We start from the raw sequence: 22,405 nt of genomic DNA, 5'->3' as shown, positions 1-22,405 counted from the left end.
AAGGGGAATGTTGCTCAGATGCCAGAGATAACCCACGCCGCTACAGAGGACACACGAACGGTTGTTCTGCGTGGGCGTCGTATATATAAACGTACAAATCCTGATAAAGCCGATGACTGGCGTTGCTTTGTGTTTTTCCCAGAAGAGTTCTTAGAATTAGTGGGAATTGGCTCCTGTGAGAGTTTCAGGAATTGGAGACCTGTGATGTTAAAAACCAGGGCCTTCATGAGCAAAGCGATGTGTGGGCCTTGATTGGGTCCTGGTTTTGGAACGTTTTTGAATTTGAGAGAATGGAGGAAATTTATTTAGTTTTAATAAGGGTATCATAATTAATTTACAAACTTTGTATTTATCGTGTGTGTGTGTGTGTGCAGGCGTGTGAATGCTAGGTGTGTGGGTCAGAGCACAACTTTTCGGAAGTTGGTTATTTCCTTCCACCAGGTGGATTCCGGGGCTCCTCAGAAAGACTCCTTTACCCCCTGAGCCATTTTGCCAGCCCCATCATTACATTATTTAAAAATGGGCTTGGGCGTGGTGGCGCACGCCTGTAGTCCCAGCATTTGGGAGGCAGAGGCAGGCTGATCTCTGTGAGTTCAAGGCCAGCCTGCTCTACATAGTGAGTTTTGGGGGGGGGGGGGGGGGGGGAACAGAAAAAAACGGATCTTTTCGAGTGACTGACTGAATTTAAAATGTAAATTAGGGATTAGCTTCAGAGTAATCTAGTTGGGGGAGCACTGACTGAATTTAAAATGTAAATTAGGGATTAGCTTCAGAGTAATCTAGTTGGGGGAGCACTGACTGAATTTAAAATGTAAATTAGGGATTAGCTTCAGAGTAATCTAGTTGGGGGAGCACTGACTGAATTTAAAATGTAAATTAGGGATTAGCTTCAGAGTAATCTAGTTGGGGGAGCACTGGGCTATGAGTGGTCAGTAGTTGAAGCTGGATGGTAGACATGCAGGTCCTTGTCATTTCTGTTTGCATATGGTGGGCATTTCCCTTTACAAGCAGCAGGACCCCTGTTTTTGGCAGAAGGTAAGTTCGGCTCTGAAGGTGATTCGAGGTTCAAGGCCTTCCACATAGCCTCATTTTACATAAATTTCATGTGAAGTCTACCTTACAAGACTTATCATAAAAGATTACAGTCTTGATCTCTCTCACACAGGGAGAAGGCACAGGTGTTTGCTAAGTGGATCAGGTTGCTGCAGGTGGGTGCTGGCTCAGCTTTACCTGCACACTGGGCATTAGCAAGGCTGTCCGCTGCCTCCAGTCAGGGAGGTTATATCAAATGTGTTAGCAATTTTTCCCAATGGCTCAAATCCCTTCCAAGTTAGACTCAGCAGAAAAACAGGCCAGGGCTAAGGGTGTGATTGAGTGGTAGAGCATTTGCCTGGCATATCCAGGTCCTGTATTGGATTCCTAGCACCCTTCACCCAACAAAAGAGACCAGAGTGTGTGTCTCTCGAAGCACGCTATATGTCCAGAAGTTTACATAATAAAGACAGCGTAAAATGAGTCGGGATCTACTTAATCCTTGGAAAAGATCTGTGATTTTTTTTTTTTTTTCATTTCCACTTTGCTTCAAGGATCATGACAGATAAATATTCAGTAAAGAAGTGACACAGTCTTTACCTGGTCCATGTCATTCTTTTTCAAGAACCCTGCTTTGGGTGTATGTGGGGTAATATTTATATTCGCCTTTTTTCTCAGCACTTACCTTGTAATTCCTACTTGGTCTATCAGGCTTGATTGATAAATTTCAAAAGTGGAGGAACTGTTACAGTCCAGGAAATGGAAGAAGTGGAGACAGACTTCTGAAAGGTAAACTCACATTTGTAGTAACGTCACTGCAACTAATTTCATGCTTCTTTGATTTAAAGACACCACATAAAACTGTACCTGTGACAGATGAATGCTGCAGAGTTAGAAAAATCCCCTCAGCTTAGACCTTGCCCAAATAAATTCACTAGTCTGAATAAACTTGTGGAGACATTTTAAAGTCAGTTGAGCAATGATCTACTGTACACGCTGGTTTCAGTATAGTATGTAGAAACGAGAAAAATAAAAGTCCTCTCACAGTTGGCAAATACAGTGAATTCTGAATGGCACTTTCAACAAAAAGCCCTCAAAGGAAATAAGAAATAGATTACTCTTGAGCCAAATCTGAGTGACTATTGCCCAGGAACACAGATTCAGGGTTTCCTAAATAACATGCTCTAGTGTAGACATGGTTTCACTGCCATTTTATAGTTCTAGAACAAAAGAGAGTCACTTAAAAAATAGATTGATGGAAACATGAGGCAGCGAAATGGGGCTGCTGTAGGTCTCGGATGCTGTCTGATGACACTGTTGGTTTCTGAGTTGGTAGAAGTTAGTGGTCTGTTAATACATTCCAAAGGTATCACCTGGTAGTCACAAGGATGTTAGGTTAGACAGTTGTAGCCAGTGAATGGCAGTTAAGGGAAGTAAACATAGCCCAAGATGATTTGGTACTGGATCTGCAACATTCTAAATTCTTCTAATCAAACAACCTTGTAGAATCTTTAACACAAGTTTGGGTTTTTCTTGTTGGGGGGACACCTTAGTTCACAATACCTATGTAAAGTTATTTGGCATAGATCCAGTTTTCATGTATGAATAAAAGAAATCTGCACGTTACCAAACACTTAGACTAGTGAACCGACCACCTCAGTTTCCAAGAAATTAGGAAACAAATTAGTAATAGAAGATGGATTTATAGATGATTTGGCTGAATTGGGGTGGGAGGCATGTCTAATGACTGCCTTCACTACCTGTGGCCGTCTTACAGTTTATAGAAGGCTATGAAACAAAGGCTAGGATGTGTGGCTAGTAACTATAAACCAAGTTAACCAATCCTTTCCTGGAAAGAAGCAGACCTGGACCCCAGGTTACCTCCATTGTCTCTGTCCTCTGTTACTTGACTGATGAATTGGGGCCTTAAAGTTTCTCTCCAGCCCCAGACTCTTCTCATTTAAAAAGAGGAGAGTCTGGGACTGGAAAGATGGTTCAGTACTTAAGAGCACTGGCCATTCTTGCAAAAGACCCAGGTTTGAATCCCAGCACTCACATGGCAGCTAACAACCTTCCCGAGCTCCAGTTTCATGGGATCCACCACCCTCTTCTGTCCTCCACCGGCATTGCATGGCACAGGTACACTTACATACATGCAGGTAAATACATGAATACACATAAAGCAAAAATAATAAAATATTTAAAAAGAGAAGTCTCAGTGGTTTAGTGAGATGAGATCCCCACCTCTTCCAGGTCTCTCAGGAGCGTTTTGTCAGTGGGTCTACTCCTTCGATAAGTGCAAAGGAGCTTCTTGTATCTTTTCTTTTGAGGTCATGTTCAAGCTCAGGTTCCTGTTAAACACACTCATTTTATAAAGGAAAGGAAAAAGACAGCAGTAGTCTGATAGGTAAAGGGAGGGACACAAGTGTCTGCTTAGATTCTTTTCTCTCAGAGCTTTAGCTTGAGATCACAATTATACAACCACCTCAGTTTCTTCCCTAGTTTCTTAAAAGCGTGAGAAAGAAAGTTGCCAAGTCCCTAAGTGACCAGACAGTAACCTAATGTTTCCTCTTTTTCCTTAAAGGATGGTGCTATTGCTGATTGCTAAAAGCCATTTTAAGGAATTACCACAAATGTAACACCATCTTTGCCTCACTCTGTATTGCTGAAGGGGATAAACGCATTAGAAAGGCAAATTATTCCCTTGTTGGCCTAGAAATGAGAAGAAAGGGTTGGCAATCCATAGTGTGCTACTTTTCTGTATTTCTACACTGGACTTCCATCCACATCACCCCATCTCCTCCTGTGAGGTGGAGCAGCAGTGATGGAGGGGTTTTAGCTTTAGCAGAGGTGGTATGGAAGTATAAAGAAGCCAGAAGTTCAAGTCATTTGTCATCTTAAAGATTTGTTTTTATGGAGGCTGAAGAGATGGCTCAGTGGTTAAGAGCACTGGTTGTTCTTGCAGAAGACCCGAGTTCTAATCCCAGCACCCACATGGCAGCTAACAACTGTCCGTAACCCCAGTTCCAGGGGATCTGACAGCCTCTTCTGTCCTCCACAGGCATTGCACAACACGGGTACACTTACCTACATGCAGGCAATACACGCATACACATAAAATAAAAATAATAAAATATGAAAAAATTTAAAATGTGTTTTTATGTTTGTATCTGTGTATAGGTCACATGCATGTCACATGTGTGCAGGTACCTGTGGAGGCCGGAAGAGGGTGTCAGATCCCCTGGAGCTGGAGTTGGCACTGGGGCCTCCTGAAGTGGGTCTTGGGAACTAAGCTCAGGTCCTCTGGGAGAACAACAGTGCTTTTAATTCCTGAGCTATCTCTCCAGCCTTCTATTTTGTTTTTCTAGGGTCTCATGTAGCCCAGACTAGCCTCAAACTCTGTATAACTGAGAATAAGCTTTAACTTCTGATCCTCCTGCCTCCACCTTCTGCTAGGGCGCCACTATCAGTTTTATGTGGTACTGGGGATTGAACACAGAGCTTCCTGTATTAGGCAAGAACCCCAGCAACTGAGCTACATCTGCAGCCACTGATCTTTTTTTTTTTTTAAGATACAACAGTAGAAAAGAACTTAACATTTATTCAGAGTCCATGTTAGTATTTATACACTTTTTAAAAGATAGGGTCTCACTCTGTAGCCAAGGAACTCACTGTGTATCATATCCCAGGCTAACCTTGAGCTCATGAACAATCTTCCTGCCTAAGCCTCCTGAGTGCTATGATTACAGGCATAAACTGCCATGCCTGACTTCACATGTATGTTGTTGTTTGGGGGTATGGTATGTGGGGGGGGTGCTCACCTGTTCATGTGCCTGTGGAGGACAGAGACTGATGTCAGGTATCTTTCTCTGTTGTTCTCCATCTTAATTTTTCTTTCACTAAGCTTGAAGTTCACCGTGTCAGCCAGCAAGCCTTGAGCACCCATCTGTCTATGCCTCCACCTCTGGTTCCTGGGTTACAGACAGACATGGCCATGTCTGGCTTTTTTATGTGAATATTGGGGACCTGAACTCAGTCCTCATCCTTTACCCCCTGAGCCATCTCCCAAGTCCCCTCACAAATGCTTAATTCTCTCAAATCTGTCTACACTGAGTTTTACAGCCCATTCTGCAGAAGGGAGTCATGCTTAGAGGAGTTACTGCTTAACTTGGGGGCTTGCGGCTAGTAATGTGCCTGGAATCTTAGGGAAGAATCCTAGCCTCAGTTCTAACAAGCTAGGCTTGGCTCCAATCCCAGTACTCTGATTAAAAAACCAAGTAATGGTGAAAAAACAGAAAGGAGATTCAATCTCTATATTGAGAAGAGGGATGAAAAGGGTACACTGACCCCAAGCTCGTCTTCAAGGACGCAATATGAACTTTAGGTTTAAATAGGGAAGGAATTGGGGCAGAAAGCCAGAGCGATACATACATAATTAAGCAATCCTGGTCGTGGTGTGGACTTGTTGGCTCAGTTCTCATCTCTGTTGGGTAGTCCAAAGAATTTGTTATGTATTTTACCACTTGAGGGGAGCAGTCTGGTTCCCACAGGATGATTAGTTCTGCCCAGCATAGACTGCTATGTTCATCTGGAGGGTAGTCTGTCCTGTGAGATGTCCCTGTTCCTGGAAACCAAGGTTACCAGCTATAGGACAAGGACCTATTTTTTGTCTTTAGCCTTCAAGGGGATGAGCTAGGTTAGGTAAACTAACACTGCTCGCGTGATTAACATGCCTCTGTAGAATGAAGCAAGTGTTTGAGCCGAAGTGAAGGAGACAGGTGCACAGTGGAGACCAGATGCCAGGCTTTCACCTACATTTAGTGTCTTTGTGGGTCTCAGTGCTTTTTATCCAAAAGCAAAGTCTCACTACTTGTTACAGTAGCCTCAAGATTGAAACCTCTGTGGCACTTGAAGCCTGTGTTATTCCCGCCTCTCTTCGGTTCCACATAATATTCCAGAATCTTTATTAGACATCAGAGCTGCACATCTAGGAGCTAGCTCACTAATGCAAATTCTTTCACCATACCTCCCTGTTGACACACTGGAGATGTGAACCACAACCAAATGAAAGAAATGCTTTATCAGTCTAGCACCGAGTTTAAAAAACAAACAAACAAACCAAGTCTGCATTGAAATCAGCTTTGGGCCCACAAGATGGCTCAGTGGGTAAGAGCAGTTGCTGACAAGCTGGATGACCTGAGTTCAGTCCCAGAACCTACAAGATGGAAGGAGAAAACCCACTTCTGCATGTTGTCCTCTGACCTCCTCAGGCTTGCTATGGCACATGCACATGAACACACATACATAAATAAGTATAAAAAGTCAGATTTTACATGGCATGTTCTGCCCCCAGTAATTCCAGAAGGCAGTACTGAAACAGCCTTCTCTGAAGGGAAAGCAGGTGTTCATTTCCCTCCAGTCTCCGCTGTCCCCCAGGTGTCTGCCACCCTTGAGCTTGCACTTCTGTTTCTCTCACAGTATCAGAAATGGGCAACAGACAAACCTGGGCCAGGAGCAGTCACATAGATTGGGAGTGGTTGGAGCAGTGGGGGGGGCAGGGGGCAGCGGGTTTGAATGGTGCAACAGTACAACCCAGTGACTTGTTTTGTGCCAGGCTGGCAAAATCAGTGTCCTCCAGATATTGGGATGAAGTGTGTGACTAGGAGAGGTTACACAGGCCTGTAATCCCAGTACCTGGGGAGACCAAGGTGGAAGGATCTCAAGTGGAACCCCCACCTGAGCAAAAGGAAGTAATTGTAACATTAAGGTGGCATTAGAACTGGCCCAATGTGGTGGCCTGGGCTGTAATCTCGGCAACTCTGGAGGCTAAGGAAGAATCACAAGTTTAAGGCCAACCTTGGCTGTATAACAAGAACCTGTCCAAAAAAATTAAAATGGGGTGGGGGTGGGGCTGTAGCCTAATGGTAAAGCATTTGCCTGGCATCCCAGAGGCCCTGGGTTTCAGGCCCAGAACCAGAACACTTATTTCCCCATTTTCAGGTGGTGTGGGGTGCATGTGCACATATGTTCAAGTGTGTGTGCATGTGGAAGCCACAAGTTGATGTCAAGAATTATCTTCATTGACTCTACCTTATTCAGTGAGGCAGGGTCTCTCAGTCAAACCCAGAGTTCCCCAAGTCTTGCCAGCCAGCTTGCTCTGGGGGTTCCCAGCCCTTTCTGAGACTGGAATACCAAGTGAGCTGCCACACCCTCCTGGCATCCACACAGGTCCTGGGAATCTAAACTCCAGTCCTCACTTGCATAACAAGGGCTTTAACAGCCATCTCCCTAGCCCTCCAGTACCAGAACATTTTTTTTTTATGTGTATTTGTGTATTGCCTGAATGTAGGTAAGTGCACCCATGTCATGCAGTGCCTGTGGAGGTCAGAAGAGGCTGTCGGATCCCCTGGGACTGGAGTTATGGACAGTTGTTAGCTGTCATGTGGGTGCTGGGATTCGAACCTGGGTCTTCTGCAAGAACAACCAGTGTTCTTAACCGCTGAGCTGTCTCTCCAGCCCCCAGAACATTTTTAAAAGGGTCAAAGAGGTAAGTTGGGAGGCTCTTGTCCTGTGAGAATATGAAAAGGCTTGTGTTTTGTACTGTACGACTGTTTCCCTCACCATCTGCTCTTCTCATTTACATGGAATTTTCTTTAGTCTTTTTTTCTTTTTCTTTTTTTTTTTTTTTTTTGAAAAAGAGTTCCCTTGTAGCCCCAGCTGGCCTAGAATTCACTATGTAGACCAGACTGGCCTCAATTTCAGAGATCTGCCTGCCTCTGCCTCCCGAGTGCTGGGATTAAAGGCATCCATCACCATGCCCAGCTACACGGAATTTTAGATTACAACACAGGCAATACCCCAGAGATGGAGCCGTGTGGGCAGAACAGGAATACGTCCCACACAACACACTGTGAGCTCTCTGCCAGTGCGCACATGGTATGTCCTGTGCACCTTGGGACCTCTGGCTTGATTCTGGGCTTTGGCTCCCTGAGGTGAATCCTAGGTATCCTAAGAGTCTCCCAGGACTTGCTGAGGTCCTCTCTCCCACTTCCTGCTCTGCCCACCTCGATCCTGCTGTCGAAATTCCGCTCTTGTACATTGCTTAGGTGTAGCTTCTCAGAAAGCTCTGCACAATGAGGAACTCGGGCACTTGCACAAAGCCCAGCCTTTGAGACACTTCTGCAGGTCAAGTCTAGGGAGAGTTAAGTTCCTCATTTTGAAACTTCTGTTAAGGGTCATCTCTGCCTGTATTTGGAGTTTCATCACAATTAAAGTCTGTTTAGAATGTTGTTTCCTTCTGAGTCCTCAGGTTCCATAGCACTTGTGGGTTGGTCACCCACAGAAATGAAACAGGAATGAAGTGGTTGTGTGTCTGTTAGTAAGTATGGGCCTGAATTCAGAGGACACTAGTTCCCCAGCTGTCTATTGAAGCCATTTGTCTCCAGAACTGTGCAGTGGCTCTCGTCCCCTCAACCTATACAGATGGTGCTGTCTGTGTCCTCACCCTGTGCTGAACTGTCTCTGGAACGCTTTCTCCCACTCTGTGGTTTTCTTTTCTCCCCAATTGGTTTCTTTAGTTTCACTGGGAAAGTGCAAGTTCAAGTTCAAGCTCCACTCTTAAATATTGCTGACCCTCTTCATCCCTAATTCACATTAATCCAAGGTCATGTGTCCTTCCCAGTCTCCACTGTGTCATATAGAGAGCCATTCAGCACTTTGATATGTTAAATCTCAAGAATACCCACAGTCATTCATTATCTTTTTAGGTGGAATACCAAACTGAGCTTGCCAAGGGAACACCCTGTCATCAGACCCAAGAGCACATGGCTTTGCTGGGGTTAATTAAAAGTCATTAGTCCAGGCTGGGCATGGTGGCGCACGCCTTTAATCCCAGTACTTGGGAGGCAGCGACAGGCAGATCTCAGCGAGTTCCAGGCCAGCCTGGTCTACATAGTGAGTTCCAAGACAGCTGGGGCTATAGGAGACCCTGTGTCAAAAAGAACAACACAACAACAAAAAAGTCATTAGTCCAGATCATGTCCATTAATAAAAGTCATTGACGCAGCTTTGAGGAGAACAAGGTGCTGTTTTTCGGTCTTTGTCCCTAGACTGTCACTCTAGGCGTGTATGTCCCTAGAGGGTAAGAAAGCAGAACAAGCAAGGGCTGGCAAGCAGAATGCCTTGCTTGGGCCAAAAAAAGTTAACAGGTATTTTGTAAATGGCAGACCAGCGGGCTGGTTGGATCCTTCCAGAACTCTGGGATTTAGGTTATATGCTCCCTTGGGTAGTTATTAATTCCCTGGCCAAGGAAAAGAGGTTTGGCTTACAGTTGGCCAGAGCAGACAAAGGCAAGACAAAGCAGTCCTGAGCATGGACTCATCTCGAGATTGATTCCTGAGTGTTTTACCACCTCATGCTTGTTGCCTTGACTTATGTCTTGAACCTCTCCATGCAAGGTAATGCCTGGTTTGAAGGACAATGGGGATGAAATGACAGGTCAGGAGGCTCTCCGGTGCCTGTGTGGTTAAGAGTCAAGGTGGTGGGGGAGGCGCCTGTTGCTGTTCTTTTTGGCGGAACCTGGCTTATTTCACTTTACGGAGACTCTCCCTCACCCCATAATGCTAGAAGGAAGATAGTAGGATGCAAACGCTTTCCAGTTCTGACCTCTCTCTGTAAGAGAACTATGGGCTGCCATGTGGCCTTTGGGAATGTCCTCTGTGACAAATGTTAATGATGTGTGCGCTTCATGTATCAGTGACTTTGGAATGGGTAAGAACTGGACCCACCCATGTCCTTGACTTTGCACTCAAGGCTCTGGCTCTGTTGTTTAGTAGTTAAAAATTCTCTCTGAGTGTGAAAGTAATGCAATCTTCCACATTCTGGCATTCATGAGGATGTAAATTCCACGGAATCCCCACTGTGGAAGAGCAGGCCAGTGTCAATGTGGAAAAAGAGCTGGCTTAGGGCTGAGTCCTCTAGACTTCCTCATGACAGGGATGGCATGAGGGCCAAGAACATTTTGTGAAACCCTAACATAGGTGCAGTGAAGGGCCATGTCCCGCTTCCCCTGTGGTGGGGAACTGGAGCCGATGCACTGCAGGATCTTCTTTAATTTGAAAAGTGTTACTGATGCTATTAACTAATATTTACACTTCAGTGTTAAAACATTTTCTAGCCTTGTAAAGGGCTACCTAGTTTGCTCTTCAGCCAGCCATGTGGCGTTCTCTTTACCAGCATTTGTTCCTGTTGCCTTTTGCTGCCTGTAAGGAGAGATACGAAAGTAAACTGAGCTTCAGAAAAGAAGTGAGACTAGAAATGGAAACACAGAATGGGCACCATGTTGCTTTCCCAGAGAGGGTGGCCTGAGTGTCCAGTCCTTATACCTCTGTGGAGTCCTGAGAATTGCTTGTGTTCTGGGGATGGAAAGGTAGAGATTGATAGTTGAGGTCTTTCTAAAGGCTGGAAGCATCCATTGTGTGAATGGAGGGACAACAGGCTCCCTCCAGGCAGCAGAGCCGAGACCTTCCCTGTTCACAACTCATGCCCAGACCCATTCAGCCAGGATGAGGAAGGGAAAAAAAAATGGCAGGCTCTGAGCCCTGGCTTTGCCCCCCAGGTGCAGACCCATAGCTTCAGCTGTGTAGCCTGTTTCACCAAGCCTTTGTCTGTCTTCTGCACCTAGCCAGGTGTTCTAGGGAGACGCCCTGCAGTCCCCACCCTCCCCTATACACATTAATGGAACCAAGTCTGTTCCATCTCTCCAAACCATGAATGACTTTTCCTTTTCTCTCCTTACTCTTGTCACTTTTCATTGATATCCTTGCCTCCCAGTTCTAACCCTACCCTCCTTAAAACTCCTATATAATTTTTATTGAAGTTTTGTATATTTTATACAAAACATCTTAATCATCTTTATACCCCCATCCTCACATTGCCATAGCGCCACCCCCACATTCCCTCACCCTCCATCCCTCACCAGATTTCATGCATTCTGTCATTTATGTTAAGGCCTATTGAGTTAAGTTAGTGTACCCAGATGTCCCTCAGTGCAAGTTCTTCCACTGAGGTCTAGTCAGCCTATCTAGAGTCACTCCCTTTAAGATCAACTCTTCCTCACTCAGCAGTAATTGCCAGTAGTTCTTTAGCTACTGGGACCTGCTGCCCATTTCCCCAGTTTTGTGCTGGGTTTTTGTCTGCTTGAGTTTGCATGGGTCTTGTGCATGCTGACACTATTGCTGTAGGTTCATATGAGCAAGGTCCCAGGAGCCTGTAAAGACACTCTTTCCATATGGTCATGTACCTCTTCCCTTGAGCTTCAGATTTTTAAAGGAAATTAATCTTTAAACCACTCATAATGGCCAATCTTGACTGACAGCTTGATTAGATTGAGAGATGCCTAGGAGATTAGTAAAGGATACCTGTATTAGTTACTTTTCTGTTGCTGTGATAAAACACCATGACCAAGGCAACTTATAGAAGGACAAGTTTACTGGGCTTATGGTTCCAGAGGGAAAAGAATCTCATCATGGCAGGGGAGGCATGGCAGGAGGCAGCCAGAGCTGAAAGCTAAGTACTCACATCTTCAGGCAGGTACAGGAAGCAGAAGATACCCTCAGTGATGCCCTTCCTCCAGCACGGCCACGCCTCCTAAAGGTTCCATGATCATCCCCCTAAACAGTGCCACAAACTGGGGACCAAGTGTCCAAATACTTGAAACCTATGGAGGACATTCTCATTCAAACCACCACAATATCTCTGGCTGTGACTGAGAGGTGTTTCCAGAGATGATTGGCATGTGAAACAGCAGCTGAAGGAAGAAGGCTCAGGCTGAAAGTGGGCTTGGGGCCAGGTGGAAGAAGAGCTAAAGGACAGCCAAGCCTGTCACTACTGGCCTGCTGACTTTATTCTACTTCCTGTCCACTGTAGAGTGAGCAGCTTTCTTCACTGTGCCCTTCTACCAAGATGTTTCTGCCTTGCCATAGAAGCAGAGGGCCCAGCTGATACGGACTATAAGACCTCTGAAACTGTGAGCCAGAATAAATAATTCCTCCACTAAGGTGGTGCGTGTGTATGAGTGCAGGCACATGTGTGCCATGGTACGAGTGGAGGTCAGGGGGCAATTTACAGAAGTCACTTCTGGGAATTGAACTCAGGCCATTGGGCTTACATGACAAGCATCTTTATCCACTGAGCCATCTCACCAGCCCAAGACGATTTATTTTTTCTTAGTATTTGTCACAGCAACGAAAAGTCTGACTAATACACCTCACATCTCCATTCAAGGATGCAAAGACATTAACATTTCGGTTTGTTTCCTTTTTTGTTTCTGTTTTGTTTTGAGACAGAGTCTCACTTGTAGCCCAGGCCGGCCTCAAACTCAGGTGATTGTGAATGAGCCACCCACCTAGCTTTTTCCCCCAAACCTTACTACATTTAACATTTTATAAACATTAATTCATTCAATGTTAGCATTTTAACCCAGTTGTCACACTGTGATTAAAATTCACCATGTCTTTGTAAATATTTTTAGCCACTGCATGCTGTTTCGGTTATTATGAGCCATAGAATTAGCCATTTTCTTAAAATTAGGGAACTAGGGTTGAAGCATGAAGGCCAAGTGTTCGCTTAGCATGAGCAAGGCCCTAGGTGTGAACCCTAACACTGCAAATAATAAAAGTCAGTGAACTAAGTGATTGCTCATTTTTTAAATCATTGTGAATGATTATAATAAACTTTTGACCCCATTTCATAGTGTTTGAGATGTGGTGCTGTAGAAATAATTACAGAATCAATGATTTTGAAGAATAAGTTTTCTCCATTACCACAAAAGTAATTTACCTTGTAGAAAATGTAAATGTTCCCTCATGTTCTGACCAGCTGGAGATGGTCCCTGTGAGCAAAGCTTGGTCCTCACTCTCTCAGACATGTCATTTACAGCCTCGATTTTCTGTGTATGGCAGGGCCATCTCATCTGGAAGTTAGCCAGAGTGGCCAGCGTCAACATACTGAATCATGATCCTAGTTTCTGCTGGGTGTGGTGGTGCATGCCTTTAGTCCAGCACTTGAGAGGCAGAGGCAGGCAAATCTCTGTGAGTTCAAGGCCAGCCAGGGCTACATAGTAAGACCCAAAGCAAAAAATTTGGTCCTTTTGATAACACCCACATTGGAGTCTGAGAACTACAGGTATGCAAGGCCATGCTACTAATTACCTCTCAGGAAGGCGTCCACAGACATGTTTCCCCTCTGGGAGTCTAGGGGAATTCTACACTGCCTGTGAAAGGCCCTGCTATGCAAGCCCTTGCCTTCTGTCACTCAGCACTGCAATATGGCTGTGCCTTCCTGTTTGTTAATTTTCCCCAGAGCTTGTTTCCCATGGCTGCAGGGAGTGGTCATCTACTGACTGGTATCATAGTTCACCTGACTGATTTCCTATTGTTAGAAGTTGTTTTGATCCCTTTTGGGAGAGGGTGTTTTGTCTGCTATTGCAAATACACTGAAATGAGCTGGTCCAGAAGCAGTTCCTTCCTTCCTTCATGTATAATTTCCTCTCCATTACTTCTTGGAATGCTGCTACTGGGTCAAAGGCATGAATGTTTTAAAAAGCCCCAGGAGTGTGGGAAGGGCCCAATGCTAGCCTAGGCCTGGGTTGGGTTGTCCAAGGACAAATTGGGGAGCAGAGTTTATATCTCCATTGCTATTATGCCTCCAGGCCGGGCTCTGCAGACTGAGGTGTCACTCAAAAGAGAATGAGGAGCTGGGCGTGGTGGCACAGGCCTTTAATCCCAGCACTCAGGAGGCAGAGGCAGGTGTATCTCTATGAGTTCAAGGCCAGCCTGGTCTACATAGTGAGTTCCAGGACAGCTGGGGCTACAGGGAGACCCTGTCTCAAAAAGACCAAAAAAAAAAAAGAGAATGAGGGAGAGAAGGAAAGTAACAGAGGGCTAGGCAGCTGCCTGTAGGGACAGTTCTTTCCTCGTGGACAGAGTCTGGGCAAATGCCATTGACCAGGAAGTGGTCTTCAGGGTGTGCCCCACAGTTTAGCCTTTTCTCCTAGTGTTCTGAGTGCAGGAGTGGTACAGCTGGGCTGCAGTAAATGCAGGCTTGAAGTGACCACCCTGTAAGCTCCAAATCTGTAAAACATGATCGGTACCAGACTTGGTTTTGCTTCCTCCTCTGAGTCTGTAAGGTTATCAGGTACTTATCTTCCTATGAGGAGGTCCAGAAGCTCATGTTAAATACACTTGCTTTGGAAGGTGTCTTAAGATTTTTAGGTAAAGAGAAAGTGGACTGTCTATTTTACAACTGCAACTCAGTTGGAGCTTGAACTTGAATGCACAGAAAAATATGAACTTAATGTTTCATAATATATATGTATATATATAATGCCATGTGACAAAATTAAAACTAAGTTTTCAATCACTTATATTTACTAGGATGACCACAAAATGTCACATAGACAATAGATACATATACATCTTTTTTATTTTTATTTTTTAAATTTTACATGTATGAGTGTATTGCCTGCATGTCTGTAAGTACACCCATGCCATGCAATGCCTGTGTCAGATGCCCTGGAACTGGAATTATGGATAGTTATTAGCCACCATGTGGGTCCTCTGCAAGAGCACTCAGTGCTCTTAACCGCTGAGCCGTCTTTCCAGCCCCCACCCCCATCATCTACAAGTGTGATTAATCCGTTTTGAGTTTGTCTTGCATTGTGTCTCCTTGGGCAGGGGCGTTTTTAAGCATGTTGAAGTTCATGCAGCGTACGGCCCAGTAGTAAGTGCTGAGTGTGGGTAAGTGTACATACTCATATATTACACCTCTCTTGTGCCCTTTTGCAGTCAGCCTCTGTGCCTCAGAGGCAGTTGCTCTTCTGATTTCTAGTATCACAGTGACATTCATATAAATGGAATATAAAACACAGTCGAAAAACAGAAGTGGCTTCTTTCATTCAATGTTTTTGAGATTCATGCCTGTGACTGAGAGTACATATGGTTGAGGCTGGAGAGATGGCTCTGGGTAAGAGCACTGGCTGCTCTTGCAGTGGATCGCTCAGTTCTCAGCACCCACATGGCAGCTAATAACCCTAGTAATTCCAGTTCCAGGGGATCGACACACTTTTCTGGCCTCCATATACATTGTATGCATGGGTGCACTTCCACATGTAGCTAAAACTCTCATACACATAAGATAAAAATAAACTAATATATGTGGTGTGTGCACATGTGTGTCCTCTGTCTCTCTATTCCCTTGAGGCAGAGTCTCTCGCTGAACCTAGAACTAGACTGGCAGGCAACAAACCCCAGGGGCCTGCCTGTGTCTGCCTCCCAGTGCTGCCTTACACATTGCTGTGCCTAACTTTTTATGTTGCTCCTGGGGATTGAACTCCTTATGCTTGCATGGCCAACACTACCAAATCAGCCATCTCCCCAGGGTTTGGCTTCATATTTTTGAGGTTTTCCTGTGTTACAGAGGTTATCAGTAGTAGGTCATTCCTTTGTATTACTTAAAGCATTCATTTGTGTGAACAGTGACACATTTTCTTATCTGCCAGTTGATAAGCATTTGAATTGTCTTGAGTTTTAGTTGTTACAATGCCTCTGGTATAAACATAACATTTCTGTGTATAAGTGGTTGTGTGGATTTGATTTTTTATGTCTCTTGGGTAGTTCGTAAGAGTGCAGTTATAGAATCATATTAAGTTTCTGTTTAACTTTTTTCCAACAAAAGTTTTATTTTCTATTGAGCTTTTAAAATTTCATACATTTACCACTCAAATCCTGACACACACACACACACACACACCCATTTAACTTTTTAAGAACCTGACAATCTGTTTTCCAAAATTGTCTGCACAGTGTTAGGGCCCAAGCAGCAATGTGTGATGGCTTTGATTTCTCCGCTTTCTCACATCATTTAATGTCAGTATTACAGCCATTCCAGTGGGTGTGTGATAATATCACACTGCCGTTTTAATCGGCTTTTGTTTTCTTTTGTTGAGACAGGGTCTCACTATGAGGTCCAGGCCGGCCTTGAACTCATAAAGATCTGCCTGCCTCTGCCTCTTCAGTGCTGGATTAAAGGTATGTACCACCATGCCTGGCTTAATTAGTGTTTTCTTTTTTAAAAACTTTATTGTTTTATTTTATGTGTATGCGTGTATTGCCTGCATGTAGGTAAGTGTACCCATGTCGTGCAATGCCTGCATTGGTCAGAAGAGGCTGTCAGAGCCCCTGGAACTGGAGTTACGGATAACTGTTAGCTGCCATGTGGGTACTGGAATTTGAACCTGGGTCTTCTGCAAAAAAACAGTGTTCTTAACTGCTGAGCCATCTCTCCAGCCCCTAATTAGTCCTATCTAAATGACTAACAAAGTCAACTTTTTCATGTGCTTGTTAATCATTTGTATACTAGAAAAGATGTACAAATGGAATTATCCTTTTTTTTTTGTCTTTTTTTTTTTTGAAGCAGGTTCTCCCCTGTAGCCCCAGATGTCCTGGAACTCACTATGTAGACCAGGCTGGCCTTGAACTCACAGAGATCTGCCTGCCTCTGCCTCCCAAGTGCTGGGACTACAGGCATGTGCCACCATGCCCAGTGGAATTATCTTTTATAGTTCTAATCTGAGACTTAGTTGATGGCTGATGAGCTTTGGGGAAGGGTCTGCGTTGACTTCATTGGTGGATTAATCCACTACCCGATTCATAACTTGATGGTGTTATTGGAGATGGACTTTAATTTTAGCCATTCTGAGGAATGTGAAGTGACTGTCATTGTGGTTTTAATTAGCTTTTTCCTAAATGACTAAGAGTGTCGGGCATCCTTTTGGATGCTGTTAGTTATCTCTACATTTTCTGTTCAAAGTGTCTTTTCGGTTGTTTTGTCCATTCTGTTATGAGTTGTCTTTTTACTGTGAGTTTGGAGCACTCTTTGTACATGTAGTATGCTCACGTGGCATTTGTTGGGAATATTTTCTGTCTGTTTCTGCACTTTCCTATTTTTTGGTCTTTTTGAGGCAGGGTCTCCCTGTAGCTGCAGCTGGCTTAGAACTCACTATTTATAGACCAGATTGGCCTTGAACCCACAGAGATCTGCCTGCTTCTGCCTCCCAAGTGCTGGGACTAAAGGTGTGCATGATTGATTGATTGACTGATTGATTGATTGATTGATTGATTGATTGATTGATTTTGAGTTTTGCTTAAGATTCTTTTTGTTTTTTTAACCTCTAAGGTTGTAAAGATAATCTCCTGGCTGATGGCTGAATAGAGGCGCCCATCACTCAACTCCTCCACAAAGAAGAGTTAAAGATACATAGCTGTGTTCAGAGGTGAGTGACCATGGAAGAACCCTGGAAATCAGTAAGAGCGATAGAATCCCGTGAGATTCTAAGACCTGGGACTTGCCACACCAAATCCACACCTGGAGGAGGGAGAGGCTTCCTGGAAGGGTGACAAAAGCAAGCTACAATGTGGGTGCTGGCAGTTGTAGCACCTGGGAAGCTTCCCAGTCCTCCCAGGCTCACAGCCCACCAATATAAGAAGCCTGACATGGGCAAGTAGCCTTCCTTTAGAAAGAATCTCAGGTATCCCACTGGCCACTAACCCCTCCCTGAGGATGCCATCACCAAAACCATCTTGAGAAATAAGATAACGGAATTTGAACCTGTTTGAGAGTCAGAGCCCTCATCTGTTGGGACTCCACTGACATTCCACTGCGCCCTACAGTGCAGGGGACAGACATTGTGACACAGAGAACAGAGGGTCACCCAATAGAACCATGAGATCAGAGTGCTTTCCCTTTGAGAATAGCCCACCACAAGGAGCATGGCCAACCACATGTGCATGGACTCACTGAAGTCCCATGCCATTTTTGCCACCTGTCCCACTGCATTGCACTAATGCCTGTGACTGACAGGGTAGAGAGGGAACATTGCAACTCTCATACTGCCCTATCCATGCGGGTATGCTGTGGGGACTTTGAGCAGTTCCATGAAGCTAAGCATTGACCCACCCCCACAGGTGTACATGGCCAAGGGGAATGTTGGGAGGACCATGCCCAGCTCTGACTATAGTCCCAAGTGTCCTGGGACTTGCCACACCAAATTCTGACTATAGTCCCAGTTCTGGGTGTGCTCTGCCACTGAAGAAGCAGAGAGGAACTCTAGAGTTCCTGCCCCACCTACCTAAGCAGCTCTGGCTGCCCCACCCATGCACCTTGTCTGACCAGATGCTGCTGCCAAGATTGGGCATGAGTTCCTCAGAGTGGGTACTGTGGTTCCCACCTTGGTTTCCTATAAGGCCTGCAACCACTGATAGGTTCCTAGACAAGTATTCTAACATTTCACCACTGTTTAAGCCACCCATGCAGAGATCATTGCTAATAGCAGAGCTAGCATTAGTAGATCCTGGAAAAGCCCCAGTTGTTCCATTGTAGGAGTACCACACAGTGAGCACTACATACCCATTGCTGTCTATGCTACATCTGCCCCAGTCTTGTGTGGTCCACAGAACCAGTGGGTTTCCTCAACTCCAGTGCAGTGCCCACTGAGTCCAATGCCATTAATCACAACTAGAGAAGGTATAGGGAGACTACTCTGTGCCCAACCAGAATCAAAGCTAACATTGCACCCATCTTCAGGAGAAAGTTGCTTACTAAGAGGCCCACTTCATCAAAATGGTAGAGATATCTGAACCATCAGATGCACAAATCTGAGTGTAGAAGCACAAGAAATCTGAAAAGACAAGGTGATCCGAAGCCTCCCAAAGGATGCCACAGCTGTACCAGTAGACTCCAGAAAGCTGGAAGGGGTGAGACACCTGGTAAAGAATATAAGGGATGATTATTGTTGGGGAGTGGAAGAGACTAGTGAGAGAGGGACATAGGAAGGTAATTCAGGGGTGAATATGACCCCACGTACATGGGTGCACGCGAGTACACACATACACATAAATTAAATAAATAAATAAATAAAAAATAAATAAATAAATAAGTAAGTAAGTAAGTAAATGTTTTTTTAAAAGCTTGAGGCAGTCTTAAATCCAGGAATAAATGAGAGATTTGTCATCGTGAAAGTATATTTCCATTAGAAGAGAGGTAGAAAAAAGTCGAACATCATCAATATTACTAGTTTTGTTGCTAGCTACCTGGCAGAAACAGTGTATTGGAGAAAAGTGTTTTCAGTTTCAGGGATTTTCCTTCCATCACAGGAAGGAAACCAAGGTGACGTTCACGGAGGATGTGCTAGAGGCTGACATCTGGGTGGATCAAGAAGCAGATCATGACAGAAGGAGAAGCTAGGCTATAGCCATGAAAATCCACCCTTGTAACCCACCTTGACCAGCTAAGCCTCATTTGCAACAATCTGGAGAACAAGCACACAGTACACAAACTTATGGGAAGAAGTCCAGATTCAGACTATAACATTTGACCCTCAAAGATTCATAGCCATAATGCAAAATGATTTAGTCCAACTTCAAGCATCCCCATAGTCTTAACACTTCAAGCACTTCAAAAGTCCACATCCAAAATCTTTTCTGCGACTCAAGGTAAATTCTTAACTGTGAGCCCCAGTAAAAGTGAAAAACAAGCCACTTGCTCTCATTTTATAATGGCACACAGCATTCCCATTCTAACCAGGAGTTTGGCAAGGGAAGAAGAGGATGGAAAAGAAAGATCAGGCCAAAGGAAGGCCAGAACCCAGTAGGAAAATACCAGATCCTATAGCTCCATGTCTAACATCTGGAACACATGGCATAACGTGAGCTCTAACAGGCTTGGGCAGAGCCATCCCTAGAGCCCTGTGGCCTGTAGCACAGATGGCCTGTTTCAGTCTCTACATGTTGCCCATAGCATATTCCTGACATCTCTGAAATCCTGAGCTCTTCCTTTGCTTCAACTTTCAACTTCATATGTAGCCCACCCAGGGGGCTCCCTGCAGGGAATCTGATCCTGCTACACACTGCCTGGCCACATGGGCTTTTCTCTGGAACCTTGGTGCAAGCCTCCGGAACCTAGGGCTTGCTGGCCAGCCAGACTTGAACTTAAGGTTGAGTGAGAGACCGTCTCTCTCAAAAAATAATGTGGAGGACCAGTAAGATGGCCCACTGGGTAAAGGTGCTTGACACCAAGCCTGACAACCTGAGTCAATCCCCTGGACCCATATGGTGGAAGGGGAGAACCACTCCTTCAAGCTGTCCTCCATGTTGTGGCATATGCATGACCCTGCCCCAAATAAATGTAATAAAAAATTTTAAAATAAGAAAGTGATAGAAGACATGTGACATCAACCTCTAGCCTTCACACAGGTGCATACACACACACACACACACACACACACACACATATATACATACACATCACACACAAATTTTAAAAGTTAATAAACTCAAAACCACTATGTATATTTAGGTAGAGTTATTTGGTTCAAGGGTTCTGCTTGTCCCCCCAAACTTCTATATATTACTCTCATGCTTTTAAAAAGATCCTCAGGGAGGCCAGGCATGGTGGCACACGCCTGTAGTCCTAGCACTTGGGAGGCAGAGGCAGGCAGATCTCTGTGAGTTCAAGGCCATCCTGGTCTACATAGTGAGAAAGGAGAGTGTGAAAACCTCTATAAAAAAAAAAAAAAAAAAAAAAAAAAAAAAAAAATCCTCGGGGAATGGAAACAGACACGTTTATAGTTAGAGAGCAAACTAGCTAAGGTCTAGGGAACCATCACTGACTGGGTATGCTGTCACAGATAGTGTGATGATGGAAAAATGATCTCCTTCAGGTAGTTTGCTGGGACCATGTCTCAGCAGTGATGACCGCCTCGGTTTCAGAAACTGTGAGCACCTGAGCATGAGACGTGTTATGGCTTAGATATAAGGCATCCCCTGAAAGGGCTCATGTATAATGAGCTTGGTCCCCAGGTGGTGGCCAATCATGTAATTTTAAAATTACATTATTTTGTGTGTGCATGCATGTATCTATGTGTAAGGGTGCGTGTGTGCATGGTGCATGTGTGGCAGTCAGAGGACAACTTGTGGGAGTCAGTTCTCTCCTTCCACCATGTGGGTCCTAGGAATTGAAATCAGGTTGTCAGGCTTGGCCTCAAGTGCTTTTACCCACTGAGCATCTTGCGCTGGTGGCACTATTTTAGAAACAGTAGGTGGAGCTTAGCTGGAGGAAGTGACTTGTGGGCTGTGCTTTTAAGGTTTTTGTCTTGTTCCTTGCCTTTCCTTCTGTCTCCCTCCACCTCCTGGCCACCAGGAGGCAAGCAAGTTCAGTTCACATCCTTTTGTGCTAAGATGGTCTGCCTCACTGAACAGGGCCACAGCAGTGGAGCAAGCTGACCATGAACTGAAACCTTGGAAGTCATCAGCTGAAATAAATCTGTCTTCCTTTAAATTGTTTGTTTCAGATATTTGTCAGTGATGAAAAGCTGACTTAATATGCTGAAATTGTGTTGATTCTTACCAACGTGACATTCAGAAGCCAGGGACTGAGAGTGAGACCTCAGGAACTCTTGAGGACAGAGTGGATTGGCTGCTTTCCAGGTCAGTATGTTCATAAGCCAATAAGACCAAAATACAAAGATATATAGGTATATAATGTATACATACACGCATACATATACATATATCCACAACGTGTATAGGTAATACGTACATACATGTTCAAACATTCGTACATATGTAGGCATATATATATATATATATATATATATACATATGCATATACATGTTTCCTGAGAGAGTCTTTGGTTCTGCATTTGATCTTTGATCCTAAGGTCTTTGTTAATTTCCTGAGTTATTGTAATGTCTGACATAGAAGTCCTGAATTCCTTGGAATTTCTTAGGTAATGGGAGCATCTTGTTCTGAGACAGCACTTGGTGGACACCTGGATAACCTCAGAATAGGGGAAGCTGTCTGAGCGGCTAACCCTGTAATTCAAAGGTTGGAAGTTTCAATCCCACCCTTGACCTTCAAGGAGGGGAGAAGGTCTGAGGAGTTGATCACCAGTGGCCTGTGATACAGTCCATCATGCCTTCCAAATGAAGCCTCTGTAAAACCAGGAAATCACAGTTCAGAAGCTTCCGTGTTGCTCAGCACATGGAGGAGCTGAAGGATAGCACACCCAGAGCATAGAAACCCCTCACCTCTTCCCACATACCTTGCCCTGTGTGTCTTGTCATTTGACTGCTTAAAGAAGGAATCATAAGTGTTTCACGGTGTATATTCTTTGTACAGAGTGTCATGATGGGTGTCATGGTTACATTTTTGTTTGAGTATATCATGTACTTTGGCTGTATTCACTCCCCATTACCCTCAAATCTCTCCCTCCTGCTTCCACTAGCCTTTTATTTCCGCGCGCGCACGCGTGTGTGTC

The 22,405-nt window shown here is 44.6% G+C and overlaps 1 protein-coding gene across 2 annotated transcripts in view; it reads left to right on the top strand.

Moving 5' to 3' along the window:
- The window catches only part of Gpr160 (G protein-coupled receptor 160), a 34,196-nt gene that overhangs the window by 403 nt on the left and 11,388 nt on the right, over positions 1-22,405 (top strand). Inside the window, exons 3-7 of one of the 2 annotated variants that reach the window (XM_029562064.1) lie at positions 1,166-1,208; positions 1,744-1,821; positions 11,959-12,058; positions 17,266-17,362; positions 21,437-21,572. The gene's annotated coding sequence lies outside the window, so the exon portion shown is untranslated. Of the gene's footprint in view, positions 1-1,165; positions 1,209-1,743; positions 1,822-11,958; positions 12,059-14,816; positions 14,829-17,265; positions 17,363-21,436; positions 21,573-22,405 lie in introns of those variants that run through there. The other variant, XM_017797391.2, reaches the window with a different exon arrangement.

Source organism: Nannospalax galili, unplaced genomic scaffold (assembly GCF_000622305.1).
Source record: "Nannospalax galili isolate Female #2095 unplaced genomic scaffold, S.galili_v1.0 scaffold33, whole genome shotgun sequence".
NCBI lineage: Eukaryota > Metazoa > Chordata > Mammalia > Rodentia > Spalacidae > Nannospalax > Nannospalax galili.
The sequence above is the reverse complement of the archived record's forward strand: the minus strand, read 5'-3'. Positions and strand labels throughout refer to the sequence as shown.